This window comes from Sminthopsis crassicaudata, chromosome 5 (genome assembly GCF_048593235.1).
Source record: "Sminthopsis crassicaudata isolate SCR6 chromosome 5, ASM4859323v1, whole genome shotgun sequence".
Taxonomy (NCBI): domain Eukaryota; kingdom Metazoa; phylum Chordata; class Mammalia; order Dasyuromorphia; family Dasyuridae; genus Sminthopsis; species Sminthopsis crassicaudata.
In genome coordinates, this window is record NC_133621.1 from 153,125,071 (window position 1) to 153,149,079 (window position 24,009).

General features: G+C 33.2%; 1 protein-coding gene across 4 annotated transcripts in view; it reads right to left on the reverse strand.

Moving 5' to 3' along the window:
- CACNA2D1 (calcium voltage-gated channel auxiliary subunit alpha2delta 1) overlaps positions 1-24,009 on the reverse strand; it is a 643,657-nt gene that overhangs the window by 291,991 nt on the left and 327,657 nt on the right. The gene's annotated exons all lie outside the window — the stretch shown is intronic.

Genomic DNA, 24,009 nt, shown 5'->3' on the forward strand with positions numbered 1-24,009 from the left:
GGGTGAAACAAGTCAGACTTCACTTGGCCTCCGGAGGAGGAGAAGAAAGGTTGGTGACTTTGGACTTGAGAATCCAGGAGCCTTGTGGCAGTTTTGTCTGCCTCCAAAATTTCTCCCGCTAAAGACCAAGGGCTTTTACTTGTCCTGACTCGGGCTGTTCCTGAGGCCTCCGGACTTTATATGTCAGAAACTCAGCACAGACCTCACACTTCATATCAAAATAAGGATACATGATTTGGCTTAAAGGATGATACCATAAACAAATTAGAAAAACAAAGGATAATTTACCTATAATAATTACCTATCTGATTTTTGGAGAATGGAGGAATTTATGACCAAAGAAATACTAGAGAAAATTATGAAAGGCAAAATGGACAATTTTGATTATATTAAATTAAAAAGGTTTGCACAAACAAAACAAACAAAAACAAGATAAAAAGGGAAGAACAAAGCTGGGAAAAAATCTTTACAGCCAGTATTTCTGATAAAAGTCTCATTTCTAAAATACATAAAGAACTATGTCAAATTTATAAGAATATAAAAGTCATTCTTCAAATAATAAATGGTCAAAGGATATGAACAGACAATTTTCAGATGATAAACTTAAAGCCATTTTTAGTTATATGAAAAAAAAAATGCTGTAAATCACAGTTGATTAGAGAAATGCAGGTTAAAACAACTCTGAGGTACCACTATAAACCTCTCAGAATAGCTAAGATGACAGGAAAAGACAATGATAAATGTTGGAGGACATATGAGAAAACTGGGACACTAATGCGTTATTGGTAGATTTGTGGAATAATCCCATGAGTCTGGAGAACAATCTGGAACTATGCCCAAAAGGCTATAAAACTGTGCATACCCTTTGATCCAGCAGTAGCATTACTGGGTCTATGTCCCAAAGAAATCATAAGGAAAAAGGACCTAAGTATGCAAAAATATTTATAGCAGCTCTTTTTGTGGTAGCAAAGAACTGGAAAAGGTATGGATGCTCAGCAATTGGGGAATAACTGAACAAAGTGTGGTACATGAAGGTAATGGTATATTATTGTTCTATAAAAAACGATGAACAAATTGATTACAGAAATGCCTTGAAAGATTTACATTTATTGATGCTGAGCAAAACAAGCTGAACCAGGAATATATTGTACACAATCACAGAATGTGTGATGATCAACTATGAAAGGTTTCAATCTCAATAGACTTTGGACAGAAAATGCAATTTACATACAGAAAAAGAACTAAAGAGACTGAATGTAAATCAACACATGCTATGTTTGCTTCTTTTTTTTTTTTTTTTTCTGTTTTTATAATTTCTCCCATGGTTTTTCTCTTTTGCTCCGGTTTTTCTCTCCCAATATGATTCATAAAGCAATGTATATTAAAAATATTATTAAAATAAGAAAAGAGAATTCCCTGACACTTTCAACTCCTAATTAATAGTTTTGCTCTTTTCTTTTCCAGGCCAGTAAATCCTTGGGAACACATAGATACTTAAATAAGAGTTGAGTATTTCCATATCTCTGTGAGCCCTTCTCCATTGTTTCATTTACTATGAGTGGCAAATTTATCTCTTCTTTGATCTGATTTTTGTTTTTTATTTATTTTTTTACCCTTTAGAGAATTTACAAGCTAAGATTGTAAATTTCAAAACAGTTGCTCAGCTGCATGCAAAGAGAACATTCTCTTACTTAGAGTCCCTCCAAAATTACCAATGAATTTTAAACCCAAATCTCCACCACCCCCCCCCCCCAAAAAAAAATAAAAAACTTTATGGCTTGTCTAATTTAGCATTTCTGATATGGACTACATCAATCATATTATAAAAAGTTAACATCAAGCAATGTTGATGTCCAATCAAATGCTTATTTGCAATTCTGAAAGATTTTTATACCCCTTAAAACCTTCATTTACAATCAATTCCTACTTTGTTAAATTTATTTATTTTAAATAATATAATAAATAATAAAATATTGTTATACTGATGTTTTTATTTTTTTCCTGACTCATCTTCCAATAAGAAAGCCAAAATATCAAATTATTTTCCATACCTTTCTGAAAGGCTTAAAAGAAGGTAATATTACTTATGTTGTTCCTTTGACTAAGACTAATTGCAGCATCAAATTGATTGTTGGTAATTTATTAGTGAAATTTGACTTATATTCATAATATATTGTTTTCTTTATTTTATTAGTAATCATAAAACCAAAATATTATATACTTAGACCTGGAAGGTACCTTAAGAGGTCACCTGGCCAATTCCCCTCGGTTTATAGATGAACAAATGGAGGTATAAAGAGAGATTAAGGAATTTGCCCGATGTCATACAGGGAGACAAGGCTGAGATTAGAACTCGTACTTTAGCTCCAAATTCAAAATTCTTTCCACAGTAAAAGATTGCCTTCCCCTTTGGGAACAATATATATTTCACACACTCATATATAAATATTTTTTCTTCTTGGGTTATTTGTGCTTCTTCATTTTCTTAATGAAGGGGAGTTGATTTACAATTAATCATGGGTCAAATCTCAATTTTTCTCCTAAAACTATATTATGAAAAAAATGAATTTTATCAAAGAATGTATATGGAATCACATAGTAGAAAGATCAGAATACTTGATATATGAACACCAGAGTTTAAGTCCTACTCCATTTACTAAGTGAAAATGCTGTGTGGCTTCACTATTCTTAGACTTAGTTGCTTCATTTGTTAAACTGAGATAATCACATATATTACCATATAGTGTTGTTGCAAGTATAGTAGCTTAAAATGATGAGAGTTAGGGAAGGGGAACCCCCTTTTGGGTAGGCACAAAGATAGTTGCATGATGGCTCAGAGTCCCCTGTAAAAGGACCGAAAACCTAGATTGATAAAAAAGTTAATTGTAGGGATTTGGAAGTAAAGTTAAAGATAGAAAGACGCCAGGGCCAGAGGTGGTCCCTGGGCAGGCAGGAATCCTTACATGGCCAGAAGGATACCATGTTTGTGGAGGAAAGGGCTCCTGCAAAGAGAGAGCTCCAGTTTAGCTTTTATATCTAAAGGGGCTTGTGAATGGTGTCCCAAGTTGGCTCAGATCCAGTGGGAGTTGGGACAGGCCCCATGACCAGGATTTGTAAATCAAAGGTCAGCCATGGGGAGGAAGGGTTCTTAAAGGGACCTCAACCCCCATCAGAAATGTTGTGTAAATACTATTATCATTCACATAGTTTATATTAACTCTGAAATAGTCAGTCACAGATACCCAAGTTCATCTGCCTACACTATTTCACTTAATCATGCTTGGATCCTGGCTATCCAATGTTGTTCTAATGTCAGCTACCAAGGAAGGAGAAAGGGAAAAGATAAGCCACTTCTGAAAAATGGAGTAATAATATTCCGTAATCAAAAAAAAGCTAAAACCAAAGAGTGGCTCCCTATTGAATCTATCCTGAATATGATAAATACCAGCCTTTGGAAATGGTAGACTAGATACAACCCAAGGCAATTTGCTTTGGATTTTCTGTTGCAGATCACTTAACTCATTAAACTGTAGTTCTCCTTCTCAAACTTTTACCAGGACCAGACTAGGTATCATTTGATAGCTTTCATAAATCACAATGGTCTAGATGCTATAGTCTAATTCCCTTTCAAGAGTGGCAGATTCCCAACTCCATATGTAAAAATAAAAACAAAAAAACAAAAAAATCCACACACTTAAAACTTGATCCAGTTGTCATCTATGGAACATGACTTAAGCATGAAAAAAAAAAAAAACATCACTGATAATTAAAGTCACAATAATTAATGGAGAGGCAAATTCCTATAGGAGAAAGAACACAGAATGTGCAGTTAAAAAGCCTCAATTTGAAACCACCTTATGTTCTCTGTGACCTTGGGCAACTTTTACTTACTTTGGGGGTAAGAGGGTGTTCAGCTTTCTAATCTATAAAATGAAGAGTTGATTAAATGAATTTCAAGTAGACTTAGAAGCCTTAAATCTATTATTCCTATTTTATATGTATTTAGTAAATTGGAGTGGAGGAGAACTATATTCCATTGTAAAAATTTTGGAGGTAGAAAAATATTTCCCCACACAAATTATTTAAAGAAGCACATTTGAAGATATCAGTCATGCTAACTTGTTTTTATGCTAAATATATCAAGACACATAACCAAAGTTATAAATCATCTTTCTTGGAAGACATATCAATATCAGTTAGGTACTATACATAGATGTATAATAGTCTGTCTTGAAGCTTTTTGTATTTGTGTTTTATAGCTAACCAGACTGTAATTTCCACAAAAAGTAGCTGGTTAAATGTTCTTCAGAACCTACATCAATATTCTATTCTTCTAATAGTAGCTGTTTAATACATTTAAAAAAATAAAATTAGTCTACCTTATACAGGTCAATGTCTTCGCAACTCTGGATTGAATACATAAAAGTTAAAGCCTTGCCTTCCAAAACTTTTTACCATCTTTTTTTCAAAGGCAGGACAATATGCTGAAGAAAATTCTATTCATTCTTATAATGTCCTGTCATCTCTAAATTATAATCCTTCTCTGGGAGGAGGTTTCTTTTCTGTATAATCTTTTCCTCTGTGAGTAGGTTTCTTGGGAGGCTTCTGGAGCCTTCCCCTCTAAAAGTGTGGGATTGCTGGATTTGCGAATCCACAGGACGTCTTCTCTTTGACTCAATCCAGACTGTCTCCATCCAGACTGCCCTCCAAACTCAATCTCCCAATCTAGACTGTTCTTCAGACTCAATGTTGCCTCTTTTTATCCTCCCAAAGAATGGGCTTGTGGGAACTCCTTCAATCAATGAACTTGCTTCTTTAAAGTATTCCTTCAAGGTGAAAACTCAAAGGTTTGAACTAAAGGTGTGAATTCTGAGCTAGAGAATTGTTAAGTACCAATGTAGCACTTAGTAAGAACCTAACACATTCTGCCACCTGCATGTCAAGACATATTGATATTATATACCATATGATACATTAGTAAAGGCAAAAAAATCTTTAGAAACAAAATTTCAAGTATAAATGTTACCAATATGGAAAGAAGTACAGTAGGAACAGTGAACATTTCAGTATTTCTGTAGGGAAATCTGCTTGTATTTGGAGCTAAAAGACCCGAGTTGAAATTCTGTCCTACTAGTTATATGAAAATGGAGAAATTGATGTAGGTTAAGATTCCTTTCTAATTCCCAGCCCCCATGAATTCCAATGGGAGATATCCAGGGTTCTCCCAGCCCCCATCGGATCTGAACTAACTTGGGCTGTCCCAGCCCCCATTCTAATAATCTGCTCAGGTTTCCCCAACCCCCACCCCCAGCACAAACAGTTCCTTATCTAAAAACCCATTGAATTCTATTCAAATTCTAACACTGGCTGAAACCATCCAGGAGCCAACCTGGGACTCCACCTACGGGCACCTTTCAAAATTACCAAAAGCCCCCCTGTTATAAAAAGGGGCAAAACTGGAGTCCACTTTTGGCAGGAGCCCGAAACATGGCATCCTTATGCTGGCTATGTTAAGGGTTCCTGGTCCTGGCATCTTTCCACCTTTAACCTTACTTCCAAACCCTAAAATAAACCTTTTTTTAATCAAAAATCTAGGTTTTCGGGTCTGTAAATTCCTTTACAGGACTCTTGCGCCACTACCAGACCTCATTTAACTCTGTATCCTTGCGCCAAATCCAAAGGGGTTGCAGGGGAGCTCTAGTTGACTCTCTGTACCAGGAACCTGCAACTAGACCTCAATTAACCCTAATTTCATTTAGGTACCCCTTACCTAATTCTCATCAAAATCACTTAACCTCTTTTAGATCAAGTCAAGACTACAAGAAAGTATTCAAAGTTTAGTCTGTGCCAAACACTTAGCACTGTGCTAAATTCTGGGGATCCATAGAAAGGGGTAAAATAGGTCCTGATCTTAAGAAGTTCACAGTCTAGTTGAGCAGACAACAAGAAAACAACTAGGTACCAACTACTAGACATAAGATCAATTGGGGGTAATCTCAGAGGAAAGGCAAAATAAATAAGGTGGGGTATGGAAAAGATTCTTGAAAAAGTGGGATTTTAGCGGAGACTTGTTCAAAGCTTGGCAAGCCAGGATGATCAAGTGAAGAAGGAGAGCATTACGGCAATGGAAGATAATAAAAACAGAGTTAAGAGAGTTTTGTGCAAAGAATACAGCATCTTTGGCTGCAGGAAGTGCCATAGTTATAACATGGTATAATCAATTTCCTTAATTTTGATTTCAAAATATTTTCCAATATGACAGGACAAACAGGATGTAGACTTTTGTTTCTTTGTTGTTTTTCTTCTATTGCACAAAATCACAATGTCCTGAAATATTTCATGTTCTTCTGGAAGTAACATAGAAATTATAAAGACTTCAGAGAAAGGGAAGTTAAAAAAAAGCCTTTAGGACTTTAAGTGGAGCTTTTAAAAATGCTTAGTGACTGATTGCTATAGAATCAAAAGAAGACAAATAGTGTATAAGGAGAAGGTTGGTAATTCAACTATGCCTTTGTTTGAGTATGAGTTTGAGTATTGAGGTTTTCAGAGAGACTGAAAACAAGAATAAATGAGTTAACTCCTTGTGTTCACTATGAATGATCTCCCCCAGAAGTAATAGCATTGTCTTAGCATCCTAGAATTCATTTCATAGCAATTACTAAATTTATGAAAATAGGAAGGAATATAGCTTATGGAACTTCTCAATGGCTAAACATCTAATAAATCAGGACTTCTTAAACTTTTTCCCCTTTTCCATCTGTGACCCCTTTTTGCCTGAGAAATTTTTACATGACTCTGAGTTTACAAATATACAAAATAGGTATACAAATCAAACTTTTACTGATAATAAATAATAATCTCACAATTCCCATTTTCAGTTACACAACCTTTTATGGGTTGTGTGATTCACAGTTTAAGAAGCTTAATAAAAATCGACATTAGCATCATTTATTACAAAGTATAATGCTTCCATTCCTGAGGTGATATTAAAGACATCAAGTTATTATAACCCTCAAAGGGTATTTAATGTCCTGCTTAACTTATTATTTGGCAAGTCAAAGAAATTAACATCTTGGATTTTTTTTTTTTTTTTTTTTTTATTCTAACTCCTGTAAATCTGTGGCAAAATGTTGGGATAAAGACTACAGGTAGGTCTAGAAAGTTCTCCAGATATTCCTTTAAAATCTGCCTTAATGTTAAAGAATAAAATCATGATGATAAAAACCTGTCTGGCATCATGGGTCATGGGATATAGGTCTGGAGATGACCTTCTAGTACCCATAATATCATCTTGGGCTATGCTTGGGAGTTATGTATGGCACAGGGTATAATGCCAACATACTAGGAACCTAGTCCACAAATATAAAGGCTAAGTGTTAAAACAATTTTCATCTTCTTGTAAGGAGGGGTTCTTGTTTGTTATTTGGTTGTTTTTTTCTATTGTATGTAAATCTTTGTTGAGGGCCAGAACATGAAACAAGGTACTAAGTGGAATTGAGAAGACAGTGGTTAAATCTAGTTTATCATTGATTTAATCCTGCAACAAATAATGATTACCTAGTGATATGATTGGCTTGTACTCAGACTGAGAGCCATAGAGGAGAAGCTCTCAGGGCCAGAGAAGACAAGCACTAGAAGTTCTTGGAGGTTGAGACAGATTCATTCCATCATCCACCTCTGTGGTGGCTGGAGGCTGAAGCACAAACCTTTGGATTCTGGGAGATTCAAGCTCCCAGAACCAAGGAGAGAGATAGGCCTCTAAGAAAACTGGCCTGGCCCCCAAGCAAGGAGACAATAAAGAATTTGGACTTTGGATTTTAACACCTGGCTGTACTTGTGATGATTACTGCCTGATAGGAAGGCTGCTCCTAGAGACCTCCAGGAAACTGAAATAGAGAATATTACACTTTGCGATCCTATTTAGGATGTTCTTGGGTAAAGATTCTGGAATGGTTTGCCATTTCCTTTTCTAGCACATTTACAGATGAGTAAACTAGGGCAGACAGTGTTAACTTGGCCAGGGTCACACAACTGGTAAGTGTTTGATGTTGGATTTGAATGCAGGAAGATGAATCTTACTGACTCCAGGTTCAATACTCTATGCACTTAGCTACCCTGTATTTAGTCATTCTCATTAAATTCTATAAACTTACTTCCTTATATTGCTTCATAAATACAATAATAAACATTGGTTTATAAATGTAGTTAAAGGAAACTCTGAAATGTTGCTATTGCATTTTATAAATATATTGAAAGGAACTTTTATTCATGTAAAGATGGAGCTGAAGCCATCTCATTTAGCTCTAGTTGACTTGGTGAGAATTCTTTTTGATTGAATAGAACTGTCAGAATTGAGTGTGAAAAAAGGTCTCACAATTCAATTAGAAGCAAGTGTCAATATTTTCCAATTATAGGATTTTGGTACATGTTTCAGTGTCATGTTGTTAAATAGCAATCTTTGTTATTTCATTGATAGATTTCCCAGAGACAGAAATAGACTTTAGAATGCATTTTTGATACAAGGGTGAAAAACAAATCTTTTTAAAGGAGAATAAAAAGAATAGTACTTGGATTACAATTATTTATTAAAGTTATCAAATTATACATACCCCGGCCCTATTAAAAACTGATGAAAATTGTAGTTAAACTTGTGAGTGACTTGTAAAACTTCTATCCAAATCAAATTGGCAAAAGGAAACTATCTAAGGTTATATTTGTTGTGGCAGTTCCATTTAATATTTGTTATCTGCAATTTTGGTAGGAAACCACTGCCTGCTAAAGGGTCTCTATTTTCTGAAGAGTTTAATATGGTAAAATGGCAATTATGTGGGAAATGTAGCCAATACTAACATAATATTCACATAAAAAAGCAAAGATATTCTTTACCTGATTTCCCTCTCACTTTTAAACACTATTTTGAGGTGTACTATTCATATGACAGGAAGACTTGAGTTGGAGTTGAGAGATATAGGTTCTATGACTTTGGTATGTCATTTAAGCTTTCTAGATTTCAGTTTCCAAAGTTATAAAATTAGAGTGTTAAGACTAGCTGTCTCTAATGTCCATTAATTGCTTTAAAATCTGTTATTCATGATAGAAAATAATAACTTTAGCTTTATAATAATATAGGGTGTAAAACAAGATTGTCTTTATTTAGGAAGGTTTTCAAAAATGGTAACAGAAATTAATACTACCACAATAAAAGTTATGGCACATCCCATAAGACTGGAAAAGCTTCTAGTGTGGACTTAGTGATGTGATGTCTGTTGTCCAAGGACTAGGCAGCTTGGAAAGGCTAGTTGCCAGAGAGTTGGCGACCAGTGAGAAATATTTTTATTCCCAACAACTTTTAAGAGACAGAGAAAATGCATTGGTTGAGATAGTATGTAACTAGGCAGATGAAATAACTTGTTGTAAAGGTAGAAAATAGTTACAAATATATGAGCTAATAAAAGACATTCCTTAAACATAAGAATGATATAGGAATGTTTTGAAAAACACTACACATTTTAAGTAGCCACAAGTACAATTTGGTGAAACATTATGACTGGAGAAAAGAATAACTTATGTAACACATAAAGAAACTTGGGGCAAATAAAATTTATTTCTGTTAATGTAATTTTAGTACTTATGATGCATTTTCTAAAAAAATTCTAATTCTAATCCTCAAAGGAAAAAAATTAAAAATCTTTAAATCTTTACTTGTTACTATTTCTTTTTTGAAATGGGATAAGTAAAAAAAATAGCAAGACTAATATTAGGAAAGGATGTACTGAATTGACCTGAAAAGACAAAAAGTACCCACATCATCTTGGGTGAGTCACATCTCAAAAGATTAAAATTTTTTATTTCTAAAATTGGAGATTGGAAGGTTGACTTTAAAAGGTCTTCTTAGCTCTAGATCTATTATTCTTGAGACAAAAAAAAATTAACTTTTGTCTTTGTGTTCTCATGCCTTACCTCAAATAGATCCTTAATAAAAACTGAACTGAATTTAGTTGCTTTCTGAGCTTCATTTTTATCAGTTTTAAAGTGGGAACAGTGTTATTGTAAGGAAAACATTTCAAATACATTAAAGCACTACAAAATGTGAGATGTTAATAGTATATTCATCTTTAATCCTTATTTGCTTAAATCATCTCAAACATAGCAGGTCTAGATGGTTATAGGTTTCTTTTATACTAATTATTTAGTGTTATTTTTTAATTCAGAGGGATTACATTCATGAACATAAATTGTCCTCCCATTATTTGTGTGCACTTATAATGATATACTTTAAGTTCAACATATAATTATAAAATTACTGAGATTTTAAAAAAGCTTAATAAAACTGAGTTCTAGAATTGGCATATAAATTCAAATAATTATGTAAGACAACAACTTGTATCACATTTATCCTTTCATTTTAATGTAAAACTATAAACTACATTATTCATGAATCTCTATTTTGCCTAAAGTGTTCAGGACAAACAGAAAATTTAGTCTTTGAAATATTTATTTCTTTAATTCAAAATTTCAGCAAAGTGGCAGGATACAAAATAAATCCACATAAATCCTCGGCATTTTTATATATCACTAACAAAATGCAACAGCAAGAGATACAAAGAGAAATTCCATTCCAAACAAATGTTGAGAGTATAAAATATTTGGGAATCCATCTACCAAAGAAAAGTCAGGAATTATATGAGAAAAATTACAAAACACTTGCCACAAAAATAAAATCAGATTTAAATAATTGGAAAGACATTCAGTGCTCTTGGATAGGCCGAGCGAATATAATAAAGATGACAATACTCCCCAAACTAATCTATTTATTTAGTGCTATACCAATCAGACTCCCAAGAAACTATTTTAATGACCTAGAAAAAATAACAACAAAATTCATATGGAAGAATAAAAGGTCAAGAATTGCAAGGGAACTAATGAAAAAAAACTCAGAGGAAGGTGGTCTAAGTGTACCTGATCTAAAGCTATATTATATAGCAGCAGTCACCAAAACCATTTGGTATTGGCTAAGAAATAGACCGGTAGATCAGTGGAACAGATTAGATACAAAGGACAAAAAAGGGTACATCTATAGCAATCTAATCTTTGACAAACCCAAAGATTCCAACATTAGGGATAAAAATTCATTATTCGGAAAAAACTGTTGGGAAAACTGGAAATTAATATGGCAGAAATTAGATATAGATCCACACTTAACACCATATACCAAGATAAGATCAAAATGGGTCCATGATTTAGGCATAAAGAGGGAGATAATAAATAGATTAGAGGAACAGAGGATAATCTACCTCTCAGACTTGTGGAGGAGGAAGGAATTTATGACCAGAGGAGAACTAGAGATCATTATTGATCACAAAATAGAAGATTTTGATTACATCAAACTAAAAAGTTTCTGTACAAATAATACTAATGCAAACAAGATTAGAAGGGAAGTAACAAATTGGGAAAATATTTTTAAAAACAAAGGTTCTGACAAAGGTCTCATTTCCAAAATATATAGAGAACTGACCATAATTTATAAGAAACCGAACCATTCTCCAATTGATAAATGGTCAAAGGATATGAACAGACAATTCTCAGAGGAAGAAATTGAAACTATATCCACTCACATGAAAGAGTGTTCCAAATCACTACTGATCAGAGAAATGCAAATTAAGACCACTCTGAGATACCACTACACACCTGTCAGATTGGCTAAGATGACAGGAACAAATAATGACAAATGTTGGAGGGGATGTGGGGAAATTGGGACACTAATACATTGCTGGTGGAGTTGTGAAAGAATCCAGCCATTCTGGAGAGCAATCTGGAATTATGCCCAAAAAGTTATCAAACTGTGCATACCCTTTGACCCAGCAGCGCTACTACTGGGATTATATCCCAAAGAAATACTAAAGAGCGGAAAGAAACATATATGTGCCAAAATGTTTGTGGCAGCTCTTTTTGTTGTAGCTAGAAACTGGAAGATGAATGGATGTCCATCAGTTGGAGAATGGTTGGGTAAATTGTGGTATATGAAGGTTATGGAATATTATTGCTCGGTAAGAAATGACCAGCAGGAGGAATATAGAGAGGCCTGGAGAGACTTAAATCAACTGATGCTGAGTGAAATGAGCAGAACCAGAAGATCACTGTACACTTCAACAACAATACTGTATGAGGATGTATTCTGATGGAAGTGGAAATCTTCAACATAAAGAAGATCCAACTCACTTCCAGTTGATCAATGATGGACAGAGGTAGCTACACCCAGAGAAGAAACACTGGGAGGGGAATGTAAATTGTTAGCACTAATATCTGTCTGCCCAGGTTGCATGTACCTTCGGATTCTAATGTTTATTGTGCAACAAGAAAATGATATTCACACACATGTATTGTACCTAGACTATATTGTAACACATGTAAAATGTATGGTATTGCCTGTCGTCGGGGGGAGGGAATAGAGGGAGGGAGGGTAATTTGGAAAAATGAATACAAGGGATAATATTATAAAATATATATATATATATATATACATATATATATATAAAAAAAAGAAATATTTATTTCTTTTTCTGTTTTGAATGACTAGTTCATTCCTTGACAAATACTTCCTTGCTGAAGAAAGGAAAATAATGTTAATTGGCCTATCTGTATTCTAGCTTAAAAGCAAAGAATTGCAGGGATACTCTTACAAACTATAAACTTCTTTTTGAATTCATAACAGGATGGACAATATAAAGTATTTGGGAGTCTACTGTCAAAACAAACCCAGGGACTTCATCAACATGGTTACTAAACATTTTTTACACAAATAAAGTTAGAACTAAATAATTGGGAAAATATCAACTGCTCATGAGTAGGCCGAGCTAATATAATCAAAATGATAATTTTACCTAACAATCTACTTATTCAGTGCCATATCAATAAAACTGCCAAAATTATTTTATAGAGCTAGAAAGAAAGAATAACAAAATTCATGTGGAAAAACAAAAAGTCAAGAAGTTGAAAGGAATTTAAAAAAACAAAACAAAACAAACAAAAAAAAAGGTAGCCTAGCAGTACCAAACATAAAGCTACATTATAAAGTAACATTCATCAAAACCACTTGATACTAGCTAAGAAATAAAAAATAGATCGGTGGAATAGGTTAGGTACACAAGACACAATAGGCAATGACTATAATAATTTAGTGTTTTCATAAACTTAAAAACTCCAGCTTCTGGGATAAGAACTCACTATTTGACAAAAATTGTTGGGGAAACTGGAAAATAGTATGGCAGAAATTAAGCATAGACCAACATTTCATACTTTATACTTTTATATCAATTTTAAGGTCAAAATAGGTTCACAATTTAGAAATAAAAAATTATAGTATAAGGAAATTAGGAGAACAAGAGATAGTCCACCTCTTAGATCTATGGAGAAGGAAGAAATTTATGTTCAAAGAAAAACTAGAGAACATTATGAAATGCAAAATGGATAATTCTAATTATATTAAATAAAAAAAAACTTGCATATCAGTCAAGATCAGAAAGAAAGCAGAAAGGTGAGGGAAAAAATGGAGTCAAATTATAATACAAATCATTCCCTAATTGATTAATGTTCAAAGAATATGAACAAATAATTTTCAGGTGAAGAAAGTAAAGCCATCTATAGTCATATAAAAAAATGCTGTAAACCCCTACTGATTAGAGGAATGCAAATTAAAATAATTCTAAGGTACCACCTCACACCTATTAGATTGACTAAAAGGACAGAAAAAAAATAAAAATGAGTGTTGGAGGAGATGCTAGAAAACTGAAACAACACTGTGTTGGTGGAATTGTGAACAGATCCAAACATTCTGGAAAGAAATTTGGAACTGTGCCAAAAGGGCTACAAAACTGGTGCATATCCTTTGACCCAGCAGGGTCACTACTGCTGCTCTTTTTGTAATGTCAAGGAAGTAAAACTAGTGGATGCCCATCAATTGGGGGATGGCAGAATAAGTTATGTTATATGAATGTAATGGAATATTATTTTTCCAGAAGGAATGATAAGTAGGCTGATTTCAGAAAAGGCTAGAAAGTTACATGAACTGATGCTGAGTGAAGTGAACAAAATCAGAAACCATTATACACAGTGTCAAGAAAATGTTGGGACAATCAACTATGACATACCTAGCTCTTCTCAAAAATCATGGGATCCAAGACTTGGGATAGAAAATGTTATCTGTATCCAGAGAGAGCACTTTGCAAATTCAATGTGGATTGGAGCATTCTATTTTCATCTCTTTTTCGTTTGCTTCCTTCTCCTTCTATTCTGATTTTACATGATTCATACTAATATGAATATGTTAGTATGAATAATATGTTCAAAATTATGCTACATATATAATTTAGATCAGATTGCTTGTTGAATTGGGGAGGGAGTAGATAAGGAAGCAAGAAAGAAAAATTCGGAACTCAAAACATTACAAAAATGAATTTTGAAAGCTATCTTTACATGTAATTGAAAAAATAAAATAAAACTATTTACTTTAAGAATTTTTTTAATTACTCTTAAAGATCTCTGATTTCACATCAGAGTACTTCTTCACATAAATAAGATTGTAAACACTCAATGACTTGCTATGTTCTCAGGCAGTTTTTATAATTAAAATTTTCTTGGCCATGTAGCCAAATTAATATGATCTATCTTTTTAAAAATTTAATTATAGTTTTTATTTACCAGATATATGCATGGGTAATTTTATAGCATTGACAACTGCCAAACCCTTTGTTCCAAATTTTCCCCTCCTCGCCCCCCCCCCCCCCAGATGGCACGTTGACCAATACATGCTAAATATGTTAAAGTATAAATTAAGTATATGTATACTTGTCCAAACAGTTGTTTTGCTGTACAAAAAGAATTGGACTTTGAGATAGTGTACAATTAGCCTGTGAAGGAAATAAAAAATGCAGGTGGACAAAAATAGAAGGATTGGGAATTATATGTAGCAGTTCATAGTCATCTCCCAGAGTTCTTTCTCTGGGTATAGCTGATTCAGTTCATTGCTGCTCTATTAGAACTGATCTGGCCCTTCCCATTGTTGAAGATGGCCACATCCATCAGAATTGATCTTCACATAGTATTGTTGTTGAAGTATATAATGATGTCTTGGTCCTGCTCATTTCACTCAGCATCAGTTCATGTAAATCTTTCCAGGTCTTTCTGAAATCATCCTGTTGGTCATTTTTTACAGAGCAATAATATTCCATAATATTTATATACCATAGTTTATTCAGCCACTCTCCAATTGATAGGCATCCACATAGTTTCCAGTTTCTGGCCACCACAAAGAGGGCTGCCACAAACATTCTTGCACATACAGGTCCCTTTCCCTTTTATAAGATCTCTTTGGGATATAAGCCTAGTAGTAACATTGCTGGATCAAAAGGTATGCACAGTTTGATAACATTTTTAGCATAGTTCCAAATTGCTCTCCAGAATGGCTGGATGTATTCACAATTCCACCAACAATGTATCAGTGTATGACGTATCTTTTTATAGGACATGGCAGGATAGAAGACTATAACATTTCTTTGGTCATGGTAGAACTAAAACCTATACTATCACTACACTTGAAATGGTAATGTACTCTCTTGATTTTAATTCAAGGATGGCGGATTCCTTTTTTTTTTTTTTTTTTTTTTTGATCATCATTCTTTATTGTACTAGCATACATTTACATACTTTGACTCATTATTATAAGGGACCGATCTGTTAAATGACAATTCCTCTGAAACCTCTTATTTTGTGATGTTAATTTTGTCTTTTGTTAACAGGTTTTCTTTCACCATTGTCAGCTTCCAACTGGCAATAGTTTATTCCCTTAATTTGGTTAACTTGGATGTTATATGAAAATATGCTAGTACATAATTTGTGTACCTTAGTTTTCTTCTAGAAAGCTTCAAAATAGCAGCTCATCTTATCCTTGCATATTTACTTTTTCAGTTATATATATATATATATATATATATATATATATGTATATATATATATATATATATATATATATATTTGAATATTGTCTTTTTGTTGGACATCTCAATACTTTACCAAATGCTATTTGGATATATGGAACTGGGAGTTAAAGAAATAATCAAAATCCTTATTGTCCTTATCTTTATCTATCTCAACATTCCTCTTAAACATTTTTCCTGTAGTTCTTTTGGTAATTATATGACTGAGACAGATTACATTTATAAATTTTACAGTATTATCAATAATTATCAAATTATTGTCTTCATGATAGGTAAAATAATTTAATGAATAAAAATAATTTTATAAAATTATGAAAATAAAATTTCATATAAGAATCAGAAAAAATCATTAATTTTTTCTAAATTTTCCATGTAGGTAAATATATATATGCAAAATGCATAATGTTTTATTAATGTGATTAATAACTTCTTTATCTCATTTCACAGAAACTCAGTGAAAATAAGAGATTTCCGTTTATTAAAAGTCACCTGAAAGATTTCATTTTTGTTAATTGTTTGTAAATGTCATGGGCAAAAATAAACATTCATCCATGTAAGGATTAATTTTCATTGAATCCAAAGTATATTTGAAAGAGCAAAATTTCCAGGGGGGGTGGTGGGAATATATATATATATTTTAAAGCAAAATAAGCCACATATGATCTGTGGATAGTACCATTTTAAAGAATATTTGGACAGCATTTCTTTTTTCATAATAATCATTGTTTTACACAGAATTAATAATAATCTATCCCAGTTCTACTTTGGAATTGAATCTATCTTTATCTGCTATGACCAAATTAGGCACAATGTGATTAATATGACATATTGAGACATTCACAATTGTGGTGTCACAATCAATAGGACAGACCATGAAGCAATTAAATTTATTTAATAAGGTTGAAATAACTCAATGGATTATGGTTGGAGTCACATAAACAGAGCCAAGGATGAAATTTACAACTTTTTAAGAAATCTTTTTAACAATGTATATGAGGAAAATATTTAAAGAATTCAAAAATAAAATGGATTCCTCAGAAGCAATGATACTTTGAAGAGCATAGTGATAAGCATGAGGGTAAGGAGAGACCTAAATTTTCCTAATTAGTCATCTGCAGTTTTCAACTTCACTGGAGAATTGCTCATGTTTTAATTCACTTTGCCTGTGAAGATAAAGCTGACGTGTTCTTTCAAATGTTTTATTTATGGACCAATTTCTCAAAGTCTGTGCTTTAGTTTTCATAGTAACAAGCGGATACTAATAACCCATGCATTAAGATTCTACTTATTGAAATACAAATTAGGCACCCCTTATGTTTATACATGTGTAAGTACAATTAATGTTATAGGCTTAGTTAGAAACAAAATTACTTTAGTTAACCAACCATTGCAAAGCAATCAAATGAGATTTCAAATGCAATTGGAAAAGATCTGTTTGGGGAAATCACAGCAATTATTCCATGCAGAGCAATTATGTTTCCACTCTTTTTTTCCCTGCCACCTGCCCCCCAATAAAATAATTTGTCCCTAATAACTGACACAAAATGTCACCTTTAACACTTTCCAGTTACATGGAGACCTCAAAGGCAGCTGGCAGACTTGATCTATTTACAAATATTGGTTTGAACTTTTAATGCATCTCTGCATAAATCTCCATCTACTTAGAAATATGGTCTTTGTTCCCTCAATCATATATTCACTTGGGAGTTGAGTTGGAGCTGTGGGAGACTGCGAATTACATGATCACTTTCTTGATGCCAGCAATTTAGGGTTTTTCCTTTTGTTCTCCATGGTCATGAAGTTTCTTAGAAAACACAGGAAGGCATAAGAATACATTTTACTTAAATAATATCAATGAAACTTTCTTTCTCATCCTTTGCCAAAAACTCAAACATTTTATTCTTCTTTTAAATGTTAATGCAATTTTAACACAGTTATTTTTATTATGGTGCATTATATATGCTTAGAATGAAAAGTGTGACATTAATCTAATATGTTATTATATTTAAAAACTAAACATGTTATAATAATTTAAAAATAATGGAGAAACCACTAAAATAGTGCTAGTATCATTTCTAAAATTCCATAAATTGTGAAATTCCTTTATGATATTCTTAAAATTGTTTTCTGTGGATAATATTAAGATTAATAAATTCAAAATTCCAATCACAGCTTTGAATATGAATTTTCTAGGTTTCAGAGTTCTTCAAATCACTTCATTTATTTTTTTTTCAGGATCTATTTGAGTCAAGAATGACCAAAAAAAGCTACAGATGTTATTCCTGGCCTTGTAAAAAAAATTACAAGATGGCTTTTTAAGATTTCCTAAAATTTTTATTGCCATAGCAAATTAGAATCATGACATACACATACGAATATGTATGTATATAGAGATGATGGTAACTATTATTTTTATTGTTTTGCTCTTCATAATCTTAAAGAAGACCTATCAGTAGAAAAGTCTTCTACAATCTGTAGCAAAACCTAGCCAGTAAGATACTTTTTAATTGCTGAGAGCACTGGATAGCTCCTTTATCAAAACTACTGGACTGAAAACTTGAAGGGCTGTGGGGTGTGTGTGTGTGTGTGTGTGTGTGTGTGTGTGTGTGTGATTCTACTCCTCCTGGGGGAAAATTTCACAGGAAAGGGATATTAGGAAGTCCTTGTGTATCCATACATAGTAGGAAACAGAAAACATGCTTCCATCCATAAATAGCATAGATTTGTACCTTAAATAATCTACTTTCCTAGGTCCTATAGAAGGGAACATAGCATAGTTGAAAGAACACTAAAGTTGGAATGAAAAGAGACATAAGATCAAATCCCATCTCTAATACTACTATTTGAGTATATTTCTTCATCTGAAAGAGCTAATCACTTGACTAGTTCTTATTTCACAGGACCGTTCTGAAGATTAAATAAGGTAATATATGTGAGGCATTCTGCAAATCTTGAAGAATTATATCATTGCCAGTTATTGTTGTGGTTGTTTATTATTACCCAAAGGAGATACTTTAACCTTATTTGTCTTTCCTCTCTAGTATTCTATGTGGTAACATGTTGGCTGATACAGGACCTCTTTGGAACCACTACTATTTGAAAGACAACAAGAAAAATGGAGTCTGGAAGCCATGGCAGAGCTTTACAATTTGTAGCACAACTAATTGGTGGCTTATTAGGAAGTTTAGATACCTTCTCCATTCCTCTGATGACACTTTCATTTATTTGGCCACCATATTCCCTTCTCTTCTTCTGGCCCATTGTAGATGGTGAGAAATGTAATCAGTATAGGAAGAAGGGGAGTTTTGGTTTTTAATTAAAGGTTTACTTTCATGTCTCTATTATTTAACACCAATCTCTTTGACTATTATGGTGCATGCATAGAGGGTCACAGTCAGTGGGGAAATTCTGGGTGAAGTATAAGACCCTTCAACTCAGAGTGAACCTGTTAATACTATCTGATTTTGCTCCCTATCTCCTTTAACAGCTCTTGGCCTTCCTGAGAAGTCAGGGCAGTGATAATCAGTGTTGTGATTGAAGCAGAGTGATTCCATTTTTCCACTATCCTTGGGAGTCCTGCCTCATCACTTCTCTACTAGGAAGTTATATCTTAATCACCTGAGTGTGGAGGCTCTAGAAAGCAGGACATAACATGCATGAATCTGGGGCTCAAGGGAAAATTGAAATCTTCCCTTAAATAAGTGACAACTTTTCCAGTACAGAGCTAAGCAAAGGGGTCTGGGAAGAGAACACATTGTTTTGGTTTGTTTTTCTCTTTATAATCTTATAGTATACATTATCAGTAGAGAAGCCTTCAAATATCTGTATAAACACCTAGCCAGTGAGATCCTTTTTAATTGCTAAGAGCACTTGCTAGCCAGTTTACCAGGACTGTTAGCCTGAAAACATGAAAGCCTAATTGAGGAAGAATATGATTAATATTCTACATGAATATATATATATATATATATATATATATATATATATATATATATATATATATATACATATATATGTATGTAATATATTCAGGTAGACCTTACTTGGGAAGCTGTCAGTGCTTGAGGTAGGAAGATTTCTTGTTTGCACCTGATATTGTCATGTAATAGTGAGACTTGTCTTACCTAAGTAAAGTGCCCAAAGAAAGAAATAAAAGGTATCATGTCAAAGGAGTCATATCAGTGCTATTCCTTCACATCAAACCCTCCAGGATTCTGAATCAGGCAATTGGACCAAGAACATAGAGCTTTATTAGGAATTTGAAAGGTTTTCAATTTGAACTACTCAATTAGTTAATAAATTAAGGAATAATTATTTATTAAGTGCTTACTATGGGCTATGCACTGTGCTAAGTGCTGGGGTTATACAAAGATAAAAATATAATAGTCTCTGTCATCCTAACAGAGGACACATATGTTTATGTATATTTGTATGAACATGTATACGTATGTATATCTGATATATATATATACATATACATGTGTATATATATATATATATGTATATATATATATACATATACATGTGTATATATATATATATATATGTATATATATATATATATATATATATATATATATATATATATATATATATATATATATATATATATATATATATATATATATATATATAAAAACTTAATTTCAAGGACTCAGAGGGAGAAACAACTGTAGCAAAACCCTACTGGAATAAGGGGATGAGCTAAAAGAGTAGAAGAAGACTATTGAACAAATTAAAGGAGAAGGGGTCAATGAACCACCTTCTATACGTGGGAGTACTTTTATGTCATAAAGTTAATATTAGGTTAGTCAATGAGCATTGATTAAGTTCCTACTGCCTACCAGACATTGTGTAGTATTAGAAAAAAAACAGAAAAATTATATAACTAGTGGAAGACTAATCATGGAGAGAGGCAAGGCCAAGTCGCACAGTTATCAAATATCAAGGATGATATTTTATAAGACCTTATGAGGACTGATAAATATACAATCTCTCTCTTTGTATATGTTCAACTGCTATATTTTAAGATAGATTGCATAGATGATGATAAGTAGGTAGATAAAAGCCTATCAAATACTTATATTTAAAATGTTCAGTTTATTATTTCTATGTCTGACTAGGTGAAATATGAGACATTTACATCTAGGATCAGAGTTTCAGAGCAAAAGGGAGCGGTGCTTTGAGTTCATTGAATCTAATTCCCAATTTATTAAAAAAAAAAAAACCTCAAGTACTGAATATTTAAGTATCTTGCCCAGGGACATATTACTTATAAATTTCTGAGATGGGATGAAAGCTCATTTCTTCCTTACTCTAAGTTCACTTTATCCACTATACTCTGCTGCCTCTCAGAAAATCATGTCTACTGGAAAGAATTTACAGATAGAGAAAAAAAAACCCAAAGAGATTCATAAAAATGAATCTTTCTTGACACCATTTATAAAACATTACTATTATTTCCTCATTGTGGCTTCAATATATCGTAGGTCAGCATAAGAAATTAAATGGGAATGGCAGAGGCTTCAAAAACTGCAGATGACATTCAAAGGCTAACAACACAGAAAAAGTTTAGAAGTTATAGAAATATATAACATATATATATATATATATGTATATATATATATATATATATATATATATATATAGAGAGAGAGAGAGAGAGAGAGAGAGAGAGAGAGAGAGAGAGAGAGCGAGAGAGAGAGAGAGAGAGAGAGAGTATTATATAATATCACCCCCAATTTTACAATAAGGTACTGTAAATATCTCATAAAAGAAAAAAAAATCAGACTTCTCTGGTACAAAGGGAAGACCAAATTTTTTAATGTGGATTTTCTAGATTGAGGCACTGTACTCCTAAAAAAGGGATGTAATGCCGGACAAACTGAAGCAAGATAGAAATTAGAGAGTATTTAATACTTTATTTAAAAGGGAGAGATTTACTGGGACCAAATGGATCCATGGTTTGGTCCCAGGGTTGAATGAGACTATCGTCTCCAAGAATCCAACAAACAATGTGAGTTCTCAATGATCTATATACATGTGGCTCAGACAGGGGTAAAGTGAGGCGGGGGTGGAGTCAGGGTGCTGAAGTAGGAAAAAGGGACTACCAATGGGTTCTGACAGGGTGAGGGGAGGAATGGGGGATATCTGATAATTGGGATTACAGAATGGGGAAAGGCACCCAACATTCTGATGATGCTTAAGATACAAGGTCTTTCTCCTTATATGGATCATCATGATTAGGAGGGAGGAGTGGTTGAGCAGAACAATTATAAACTGAGGCAGAACAATTAGGGAAACCAAGTCAGCATGATTTAGGGAAACTTAGGATAATTAGGGAAACTGAGTCAGGATAATTAAAAGAGAACTATGGCATAACAGGGAGTGATAGAAAGGGATGAATGTTTGACTATCTAAAATGCTATTGGATTTTATTTTTATGTTTGTGTTGTGACGAAATCAAAGTAAAAAAAATGATCATGAACAAAGATAGGTGAATTGTAAAGACTGACAATATAACTATTGCCTTTAGCAAAGGTAGGAGGACCAATATATCAGCATTTCCTCACCCTTTACTTGATAGAGAATGTGAAAGGTGTGTGAGCTACTGCATAAGTGCAATTATTGCTGGTAAAGGGAGGGTTGTCATGCAATGGAAAAAGAAATGGACTGAAAAAAAACTAAAGAGTACTGCAACTGCTAAGAGATAAAGGAAGGAAGATTTCAGAAAGAGTGAGGTTAAATTCAAAATAAATTCTATAAACTCTAAGGCTTAATGAGATCACTTGCAGGGGTGAAGCTGAGCAGGGGGTAAACTGAGCCCTTGGGATGTGCTGTCAAGGCTTCTAAATGACCGACTCTGGGACAACCCACTAATCTCCTCCCACTATTTATGTCTTCATTCAACCACTAAAGTGGCCCTGGCCCCACAGTGCTGGTCAGAAGCTAGAAGGCACTGCTAACAATTCCTAACACAATTGATGATATTCTATTGAAAAATAACTTCCTATGTGTTAAATTCCACATTTTCATCTTACAAAACAATCCTAGTTAATCACTTTGCTCCAGCTGTCTAATTCATTTCTATTACTATACTGAATAAAGAGAAACAAGCTGTGCTTTGAAAAGTGCTTTATTTTTCCCTCTGAAAGTCTTCTATGATTGAAACTGAGATTTTTGCTGAAAAAAATTAAAGTGTTTTCAAATTTCTTAATTGAAATTTTTCATTGCTTCTTAATGAGGGAAAATTTAGTCACTGTTTCTTGATGTAAGATGAATATAATCAGTGCCTAGCATATGAGGAAAATCCACTTTTCTAATCAGTCTTGAGTGGAAGAATTCTTGCTTTGCAAAACAAGTTTATCAAAGACATATGCAAAAGTTAGTGAGGATTGACTTTTTTTTCCAAAGTGAGCCAGAAAAGGAAAAAAAAAAAAAAGAGGATTGCTCGTGGCTAAAGTAGAACAAATTAAATTATAAGAAACTTAATACATTTATTCTAAGTATAATTGCATGTCAATGTCAAGATTGTCATAACCTGTATGGTGTTTTCTTAATTCAAAATAGTATGACACAAGTTTGATTTTCTTTTTTTTTACATTTTTAAAAATTAATTTTATAATTATAAATTTTTTTTGACAGTACATATGCATGGGTAATTTTTTACAACATTATCCCTTGCACTCACTTCTATTCTGAATTTTCCCTCCTTCCCTCCAACCCCTCCCCTAGGTGGCAGGCAGTCCCATACATGTTAAATGTGTCATAGTATATATTAGATACAATATATGTGTGCAGAACCGAATTTCTTGTTGCACAGGAAGAATTGGATTCAGAAGGTAAAAATAACCTGGGAAGAAAAACAAAAATGCAGAGTTTACACTCATTTCGCAGTGTTCCTTCTCTGGGTGTAGCTGATTTTCAATAGCCATATTCCAAATCAATCTGCTGATTGTTTCAGAACTTATACCTAATACTAGGTACAGTCCTAATTCAATAAACAACTAGTTGCTTG